This window comes from Equus caballus, chromosome X, assembly GCF_041296265.1.
Source record: "Equus caballus isolate H_3958 breed thoroughbred chromosome X, TB-T2T, whole genome shotgun sequence".
In the NCBI taxonomy this organism is placed as follows: Eukaryota; Metazoa; Chordata; class Mammalia; order Perissodactyla; family Equidae; genus Equus; species Equus caballus.
Genome location: NC_091715.1, coordinates 79,262,914 through 79,273,695, shown reverse-complemented (window position 1 = coordinate 79,273,695; position 10,782 = coordinate 79,262,914).

Here is a 10,782-nt window from a genome sequence, read left to right as displayed (position 1 = left end):
TGATTTGGAACCTGATTCCCATCTGAAGCTGTGGAAGCTGACCTAAGGGCACAGACTATGAACAGGCAATTTGCAAAAAAAGAAAGTAGAAATGGTGGAAAGGTGAGCAATCTCTTTAGTAAAGAGAGAAACACAAATTAAAATAGTAATGAGATACTGACCCTAATGACACCAAGTACTTACAAAGGTACAGGGAAATGATTTTACTGCTCGAGGCAGTGTAAATTTGTACAGCTGTTTTGAGGGGCAATTCGACTATATCTAGTAAAATTTAAAATACTCATACCATACGATGTAGCAATTCCATTTCTAGGTGTATTTCTACAGATGCTCTCCCACAAGAGTAGAAGGAAACATGCACAAAGATATTTTTGTGATATCAAAGAAAAGGAAAACAACCTAAATGTACATGATATGGTAGTGTGTTTTGGTTTAGTCATATTATGGAATATCATGAAACATTTAAAGAGGATGAGATTCTTCTATATATACAACTTAAAAAGATCTCCAAGACATGATTGAGTGAAAATAGCACATTTTAAAGAAATGTACTTGGTATTATCTCATATATATAGGAAAAAACCCACTTCATACTTTCTATGGGCGCTTATAGAAGTATGTGAATGTGTTAGGTCTAGAAGGATACATATTAAGCTGGTAGCAGTGGGATGAGTAGGATGGGGAGGGAGACCGGGATCAGTGGTGGTGGCCAAGGAGGTATTTATTCTTATCTGTAATGTTTTGAGTTTTTCCTCTTAAATCAGACTGTTTTCATATATTCCTTCTGTTATTAAAAATCTATGAAAATGGAAAGAAAAGAAATTCTATTGGAATAAGGTGGCCAGTGCATAACACAATCTACAATTGGATTGGTTCTAGATATTTTGGTCAAACATTACAAACTACATAATTCCACTTACTTATATGAAACTGCTTTTATACATTTATAAATGTTATATCTTATTTTTAATGTAAGTATCTCATGAATATTTTAACCCTTTTACTGAAAATTCATAGTCCCTTTGTAGGGGGAATACCCATCAGGGGATCTCCAGAGGCTTAAAGTTCAAGAAACACTAACACAGTGATAGATAGAATATTATGGATGGAATCCTCACAATAGCACTACAATTTCTCAGGCAAACAGTAAAATTAAAAACTGAGAGAAAGTGATTTGATAGTGAGAAGTAGGAGAGAGTGGCAATAGCAGAGAAGTGAACATGGGGTCAAGTAATAAGTAGTGATTAATGACTTTAGCGAGAGTAGTTTCACTGGAGGGGCGGGTAAGAAAATAGATTGTAATGGGTTAAGGAGTGAGTAGGAGGCAAAAAAATTAAAACAGGAACCATGGGTTGCCCCTGTAAGATGTTTGAATCTGAAGAGGAGAGAGAGTGTTAGCTAGATAGAGGTACAGAGTTAGGGTAAAGTTTTATTTTTTCCCTGAGATGAGAGAGTGTTAATCATGTTCACGTGTTGAGTAGAATGAGCAAACAGAAAGGGAGAGTTTGAAGAAAAAGGAGAGAAAAGTGATCATTGAAAATGAAAGATGGAGGAGAAACAGTATCAAGAGCATATGTGGGGAATTGAGCTCCAGTCATGAGACAGGACATTTCTTCCTTAGAAATGTGAATGAAGAAGACAATGGGTACTGATGCAATGAGTTTGTCATTAGGAGTGTGAAAAATTGATATAGTTCATAGTTTGTAGCCTTTTTCCCCCCTGTGAAGTTCAGCTTTTTGCTGGAAGATCCATGAGTTAAGGCACCTGAGGAGAATGGTGATGGTTCAAAATAGCTACTATTGTTAATGGGAGAAAGAACTGTCTGCAGATTCATAGAAAGATTGCTGAGTGACATTGAGGACTCAGCTGAGGTTGGAGACCATCTATTGGTAGGGATATCGGTCCACAGGGTGTGACTTTTTCCTCTAGTGCTCAGAGAGGAGGAGAGAAGAAGGGAGATAGTGGTATTGATTCAGGGTTTGGAATTTGCATGGTGTGTAAAGGAAAGACAAGGGAGCAAGTGATTTGAAGGTCCTGGCAACAGAACAGTTGAGTTCCTATGGAAAAGAAAGTCAGGATGTGAGAGGGCTAATAAAATAGGAGATAAAGGATTTGGAATTAAGGAACTAGAAGTCTCCATGAGACTGAAGAACATGTGTAATATTTTAATGGAGAGAGAAGCTCTCAGAGAGCGAGATGCTATCAAGCCAGAGTTAAGTGCTGGACTGAGGGTGTGGCTGAGATTTGTTAAGAGGCATGTCTCAGAGAGGTTTCCCAAGGTTGAATGTTTCCTAAGAGAGGATACATGGATGCAGTAGGTCAAGTAAGAGCCTATGAATGCAAATGAATCAGGCTAGAGGCATAAACACATTTACCACAGTCACATTTCAGAGGAGACTTTTGAGGTAATGGATATGTTCACTTTCTTGATTGTGGTCATAGTTTCATGATGAGTGTGTGTATGTGTGTGTATACTAACAAACTGTAGATCTTAAATATGTGTAGTTTATTGTATGCCAATTATACCTCAATAAAGCTGTTAAGAAATGACATTTCAAAAGAGAAGTCTGACAAGCAGAAATGCTAAGATAGTCTGCCCACGAAGACAATGAAGCGATCCAGGACCATGGCAGGAGTTGGGTTAAAGGCTTATGCCTGCACAATTTTTATGACTTCCTAATTAATCACCTTGCCAGTAATTTGTACTCCATTCCAATACATCTACCAAACAATTGTTAAATTAATCTTCTTAAAATATTACATTATCTTGTCTTCTTTCTCTGCCAGTCCTTTCAGATTTGACTAGGCAGATTTCACAGTAATCAAAGTATATTTCACTTCTTCCAAACTCCAAATCTTTGCTTATGCCATTTCCTCTGTCTGAAATATACTTTTCCTTTTAGTTCCAGTTACGATGATTATATCTCAGCTTTTTGGTAAGATTTAAGTTAATATAGCTTTCAAATAAGAGTATTCAGACACAGAATAAGTACCAAAAACAAAACAGAAGTTATTTCTATTTGAATAATTTTATTCAGGTCATTCAGGCTCAGGTTACGTTCTGGATGATATTGAGGTCTTCTATACTTTTGAAGACTGGGATCTAGTGTGATGGTATGACTGAAGAGTTAACAGCCATGCCAATCAATATTCCTATGAAAGCTTGAGTAAACTCTCATTTCAGAAGGTAATTGTGTACACTTGCAACATTAATGAGCCAAGATTATGTAGAAATATTACCAAGATGGGATTTCAAGAAGCAAGTCCTCAGAGAGGCTGTAAAATTGGTGCCATGACTGGTAGAGAGAGGAGGGATCTAGGAGGTTTTGAGTGTGAGAAGCAATGTAGTTTGTGATACTGGATCTTACTTGTATTTCTGCTTATCTTGCACCTCTGCCCCCAACCCCACCCCTTCAAGATTAAAAGGCTTCTCTTATCTGTGCTAGGCTATCCAGGAGTGATCTAGAAGTTGTAGTAACAAAAAGAGAAACAGAACAACCAGAGGAGGGTGGGCCTATTTGCCAGTTATAAAAATTAATTTTCAACCAGGTGGGGCAGCAATTTAAGGTGGAGAGTAGTCTAATATATCTTTCCTTTGGCTTAAGGATTATATGGCATCATATATCAAATGGACCACGAGGACCCAAAGGTTACACTTTCACCAGAGGAGTTCCATGACTGATAAAAGAGGCTCAGCCTGACTCAAACATACAAAACAGGACATCTTTGCTCACGTGTTGTATTCTGACCAAGATCATTTAATAAACTGGAGCCCTTTGAATGAAAGGGAGGCCAAGAAATTTTAAGTAAGATTTCTAATGCCTCAAATATGATTTGTAATTTTATTTCTAGCCTTTTACAAAGGGACCTGAGCCAGTATATCCATTCATGTGACTGAATACAGGGTAAAGGAAATTATAATATTTTTCACTGGCCCTGATCTAATACTAATCCTCAAGGATTCCAAGTGCCACGATGATCTATTGGTTAGGAAGCAGATCCTGAGATGGAGTTAGAAATGTAACAGGTCTATTAGATGGGAGTGGGAAGAAAGAGTCAGCCTGGAAAACCTCAGCCCCTTTTCAGATCTGACAAAGTCTCAGCCATCATAATGGGGAATTATGAAGCAAAGAGTTCCTATTAGAGGAGTTCCACATTGGGCAGAAATGGCCAGGTCCTAGCACCTCCACCATGCTTAGTCACTAACTGGGGCTGCTCAGAAGAGGATGGCCTCTGTTCAAAAATTGAAGTGGATCCTGGAGGTGCTAAGAGTTGGAGGCTGTCAGCTAACTAAACTACTTTCAGCTGAACAGCAAGTTTTCTCTTAAAAGGAGAGCTGAGTGGTGCACTTCTATGTCCGGCCCAGAGGATAAGCGACTCTTGATATTTTTGCCTCATGTTAGGTTCAGTGGGTCCCTAAATTCACCTTACTTATCCTCTTGGTTCCTGAAAGAGTAGGGGAAGCTAATATCTTTGGTAACTGGTAGAATCTTAGTTTGAGTTCTTTGACTGATGGAGTAAGAGTTATCATAGGAAAAGCCTAGTGAAAACCGTTGATGCACCACTTTTCTATCAAAAGACTAAATCAAAGACAATAATACCACCTCTCTAGGGGAACTCCAGATTTTAGAGTCACTATCAAAGAGTTGTGTGATGTCTCCTACTTATTTTCCCAGTTCAGTCATTGCAAAAGATGAATGGTCCATTGACTAGTAAAAACTTAACCAAGTGATAGCTCTGATTATATTTTCTATTGTGGATGTGATTCCCCTTCTTAACAAGATTAATTTAACTTCCTGAATTTAACATGCAGCTATTAATCTGTATAATGCCTTTTTTCTCTGTTCCTATCCATTAGGTGGCCATCTGAAGTAATTCACCTTCATATGTCAGTGTTTATAGTATGTCTTTACCATTCTATCCAAGAGATATACCAATTATCTTGCTATGTAAAACAAATAATTTTGTCAAGACATTGACTTACTTTGCTAGAAACTTTGCCATCTTACTCTCCTCCAAGGTGTCATCTGGTGCACCATAATTCTCATGGTGTACAATTTTTGTGGTGCACATAAAGGCGCTATTTTGTTCATTGGCCCTAGGTAACTGGGATTTAGAAAAATGCTAAATATCTTGGCAAAGCATATAGGTAAGTATGAATGGAAAATAAATGTTGAATAAAATATTGTGACTTGCTCCCTCAGTAAAGGGATTCTTTATTAGGGAAGTGCTATGGAATGGGCATGTGGGATTTCCCTGCAAAGAGAAAGTTAAACTGCAACACTTTGAGCTCCATACCAGTAGGAAGGTACTACATCTGATGGGGGTCTTTGGATTTGGAAGCCAGCATAAACTTCACATGCATGTTTTTTCCTGCTCAGTTAATGTGCAATGAAGAAACTGTTTCCTCTACATGCAGCTGAAAGTAAAAGAAAACTCTCAAGCTAGTCCAGGATGAAGCACATGCTTCCCTACTCATTGGTCCTTGTAATTTTACTGATCTAATGGTACTTGAATGGCTATTTTGAAGCCTCTGACAAAAACAAGGTTAAGGTTGGGGCAAGCTCAATGGAGGCCCATGAGATTTTGGAGCAAGACTATGACCCCTGCAGTATTTACCTACTCCCCTTTTGAGATAGAGCTTCTAGATTGCTACTGGACAATTCTGGAGACCAAAGACTTAGTCAAAGAACACCAGGTAACCATGTGTCTTGAGAAGCTAGTCATACATAGAACACTCTCATCTGCTTAGTCATAAGGTTGGATGTGCTCAGCAATAGACAATTATTAGGTTGAAATAGTTGAAGACAGCCCCCATAATCTTCAAAGCCACAAGTAGGCAACATTAATAGAATTACCTTAATCCCAGTGTGTATTAGTCTGTTATGTTGCTATCCCTTCGCTTTCAAATGACATCTACAGCTTAATGAAGACTTCCCTATAACCAATTGAGCAATGATAAAAAGACACTTTTCTGGTTTACAGATGGCTCTTCCTGATATGCTGGCACCTGCTGGAAATGGACTGCTGCAGTATTACAGCCTTTCAAAAGGTGGCCCAGAATGCTAATGGAGAACGGATATTCCTCTAGGAGGTAGAACTTTGAGCCGTACATCTTACAGTGTGCCATTCCTGGAAGCATTGTCTGAGATAAGAGCTTGAACTAATTCGGGGTAAATGGCTAATGGCTTGGCTAGGTGGTTAAGGATTTACTCTAATATCATATATGTAATGTGTATTAGTGGTGGTTTTATTTACTCCTTAGAATGGTGTAATTGTGACAAATAACAACTGAGTAGAATCCTGATAAAACTGGAGGAGAAATTAGTACAAGAAATGGTATCACCTGTAGATCATGGGTTATGAGAATGGTGAGCAGTGATGAAAGTAGTCTGACTGCTGACATCTAAGTGCAATAGTTATAAGTGAATTTGGTTTGCTATCCATTAGGAAAATAGTTCCTTTGGGGATGTATCCAGGAAACATTGGAGATCTCTCTGGATATATATGCCTGGAAAGAAGGATGTTGCGTGTTAGACAGGCAAAGAGAAGAATATTTTATTTTATTTTTTAAAATTTTTAATTTTTTTTCATTTATTTATTTTTTTTGAGGAAGATTAGCCCTGAGCTAACTACTGCCAGTCCTCTTCCTTTTGCTGAGAAAGCCTGGCCCTGAGCTAACATCCGTGCCCATCTTCCTCTACTTTATATGTGGGATGCCTACCACAGCATGGCGTGCCAAGCGGTGCCATGTCCGCACCTGGGATCCGAACCCTCGAACCTTGGGCTGCCAAGAAGCAGAATGTGCGAACTTAACCACTGTGCCACCGGACCAGCCCCCAAGAGAAGAATATTTTAGATTGAAATCCATGAAGTCCTAAATTCCTGCAATGCTTTTATCCCTTTTTCTGAGGAAATGGGCTCTAAGCAACTCTTTCTGAAGTGGCTTAATGTGAAATCTGGACTATGGAAGTGCTCAAGATGAGTAAACAGTAGTAGAGTGACTTTCTAAGGCCACATAGCTTTTGTTGGTAACAGAATTGGCACCAAAATCTAGGTCTCTTGGATCTTAGTTCAGTACATTTTATACTACATGATGTTGTTTTATACTCAACATCTGCTTCTTCTGAACATTGGTTTTCTATGAGTTTAAATTTAGAGTTTCCACTGCTAAATTATAATAATGGAAGTCTCCTTTCAATACAGAGGAGAAAATAAAGTTAATAGAATTTTGTGATGCTTAGTTTTTTTCCTTCGATATTTTTTATGGAATTAACAAAAGGCACAATGACCTATAGATGCTCTGTTGGGTACACTTTCCTTCTCCTTTCTTCCCTCCCTCACTCTCCTTTTGTGGAGGGTTTGAGAATGCCCCATATAGATCTCCACCTACAGGAAGTATAGTTGACCAAGAGCCCCAGCTGCAGCACTCTGAAATCCATTGCTATATTTGCTCTGAGACCATGCCTCCCATGGACTACTCCTGGCCTGTGACTGAACATGGCAGGGAAATTAAGACAGGCACATTCTTGAGAGACATGGGACTCCTCTGACAGATGATTTGGGCTTGAGGACTCCACAGCAGTGTTGACGAAACTTCCTTAGACTACAAGGCAGTCGAGAACACTTCCACCCAATTTTCTTTCCCTCCCTCCATTCAAGGTCTGATGACTCTCCCAGTCTTTCCCACTCCCTTCCCATTTTCTCTTACAGGTGTTTCCTCTAATAAAATCCTTATATATTTATCCATATCTTGACTTCTATTCCTCAGAGGACACAGGCTAATACAACTTCCCTTCCCATCCCTTCCTTTCCATTTCATTCCCAAACAATTCAGTCCTAAAGCCATGGAGTGGGCAGAGCAAGGTAAGTATCCATAATGTTAGGGGCAGGGGCCTCATGATCCACAGCAGGGTGTCATAGGCCAAATATAATGGGGAAAATGTTCATAATTGGAGTGGTGGGCCATCGTGGGAAGTTGGAACCTAAGCAGGGTGAAGAGGGCATCCTTACAGAAGGGTAGCCTTCTGTGATATGTCATAGCCAAATCAGGGTGAGGAGGGCATCCTTGCATATAAATAGCTGGCAGAGGAGTAAGACCACGGTGAGTAAGAAGAGTATCTCTGTTGAAGGGTAGTCTAGTGAGGTGTGTCAGCACAAGCAGGATGAGGAAGGTGTCCACATAAAGAATGGCCTGACATGGGTAGTCAGAGCCTGAGTAAGGTGAGGAGAGCATCTCTGCAGAGGAGTGGCCTGGCACAGGAAGTCGGAGCTTGAGTAGGATGAGCAAGGCATCTGCATGGATGAGGGGGTTTATGTTTGGCTCAGAATGGGGACTCAGAGTGGAAACAGGGAGAGGACAGTATCTGCAAGGGGGAAGGGTGTGGATGTATAAATGGGAATTGGTTACCTAATCAAATAAGTAAGTATATTAAGTATGACTAAAGCCAGATTTCTCATTGTCAGAGAAAGATGTTACGAATGCAGAAAAGGTGAAAATTAGAATGAACAGTGTTCATTCTAGTGGTTTTGGTTTGGAATTGGAGGAATTAGTGTGAACTCATGGTTTTCAACATAAGTTGATGGATATGGAAATAAATATAGATGTAAATGTGTTTGCATCTGTAAATATGTATCATCTCTATCTATCTGTCTATCTACCATCTATTCCCTAGCTCTGTATACTAAAAGCAGCCACACTCTTATAGTAATGAGTTCCCTTAACACCAAGATCTTGGCCTCTAAACACCAATATTCAAAAATAATGAGGATTCATTGGAGAACTGGCAGATTTGAAGGTTGGGGCAAAAAAAAAGTACTAGATAATCCTGGAACATCTTGAGCCGGAGAGCCAGGAAGCACAAAAAAATGACGGGACATGTTGAGAGGATAAGAAGTAAACTCTTAAGGGGATCTCAGTGACTAAATGAAGAACATTTTGTGCATAAAAATAAATAATAACAATAATGCATTATAAGCAACTGATTAAATTATTTTATTAATTATTAAATGATTAAATTATTAAAATCAGAAACCATGTTATTTACTTACAGATGTAAGTAAATAAGTGAAAAAAATTAAAAGTTTGATGAACAGAACACTTAATTGAGATAAATTGAATTTGTGTGTCATCTTAGAGGATGCAATAAATACACAACATCCTGTGATATTCCTACTGAAGATGCGTAACCTGAATCTAATTATGAGGAAAAATCAGATAAACTCACATTTAAAGACATTTAAAAAAATTCTCTTGTAATCTTCAAAAAAGTCAAGATCTTGAAACTCAGGGAAAGACTAAGAGACTGATCCAGGTTGAAGGAGACTAAAAAATCACGGCATCTAAATGCAACATCTGATTCTAAACTTAATCCTCTGCCATAAAGGACATTATTGGGACATTGGAAGGAAGTTGAATAGGGTCCAGTAATTCCATGATTTTGATGGTTTTATTATGGTTATATAGGTGACTGTCCCTGTTTGTAGTAAATATACACTAAATCACTTGAGGGTGGTGGTGCATCAGGTAAGCAACCTATTCTTAAATGATCCAGAAATAAAAATGTTCTGTACTATACTTAAACTATTTTTCTAAGTATGTGATTGTTTCAAAGTAAAAATAAAAACACAAATTCTTGTGCCTCATCCCCAGATTCTTATTTAGTATCAGGGTCTGGATTTAGAATTTGTATTTTTAACTACTTCTCCAAAAGACTTTGATGCACGTCTAGTCTGAGAGTCATTGCAATTGAGAAAAATGTCTTATCAACAAATTAGACAGTAGCAATGTGACTCGATTTCTTTGCTATGGTTGCGTTAAGTTGTGATTGCATGCCATGCCTAGGACTTTGCTCTATTTTAGAGAGAGAATATCCTTTTAGAATTCTTGGTAATAGATACCACTCCATATTTGTCCAAAGCTATTTTACATTATAATAACACAATAAGGACCTAAGCAGACCTTTTTGTCTGTATAAATACTTTGTTCATAGCCAGTTTTAAGAATTATTTCTTATAAGAAATGGAGCAAAAGTGATTAACAGTTACTGCCAGAGTGGTCTTTCATGACCATCCTAATCATTGACTGTTTCTCCAACTAGATTATAAGCTCTGAGAATATATGAATGACTTTGTTTTTCCCACCGTTATATCCCCCAGTGGCTGGTACAGTACATGCCACATGGTTAGTGCTCAAATGAATGTTGAATAAAATGAATGAATCCCATATCTTTCTCTCCTCAAGTTTCTGCAGTAATTCTCTCCCTCTCAATGAAACACTGCTATCCGGATACCAATGTTCATTTATTCCTTGGTTGGATTCAGCTTATCCTATATAAAATGTCCAGCTTTTTAAAAAAAACTTTTTATTGAGATTATGATAGTTTACAACCTTGTGAAATTTCAGTTGTACATTGTTGTTTATCAGTCGTGTTGTAGGTGCACCACTTCACCCTTTGTGCCCACCCCCTACACCCATTTCCCCTAGGAACCACTAATCTGTTCTCTTTGTCTGCATGTTTAACTTTCACATATGAGTAGAGTCATACAGAGATTGTCTTTCTCTATCTGGCTTATTTCAATTAAAATAATACCCTCAAGGTCCACCTAAGTTGTTGTGAATGGGACGATTTTATCCTTTTTTATGGCTGAGTAGTATTCCATTGTATATATATACACCATATCTTCTTTTTCCAATCATCAGTTGATGGGCGCTTAGGTTGCTTCCACTTCTTGGCTATTGTAAATGCTGCAATGAACATAGAGGTGCATGGGACTTTTGGA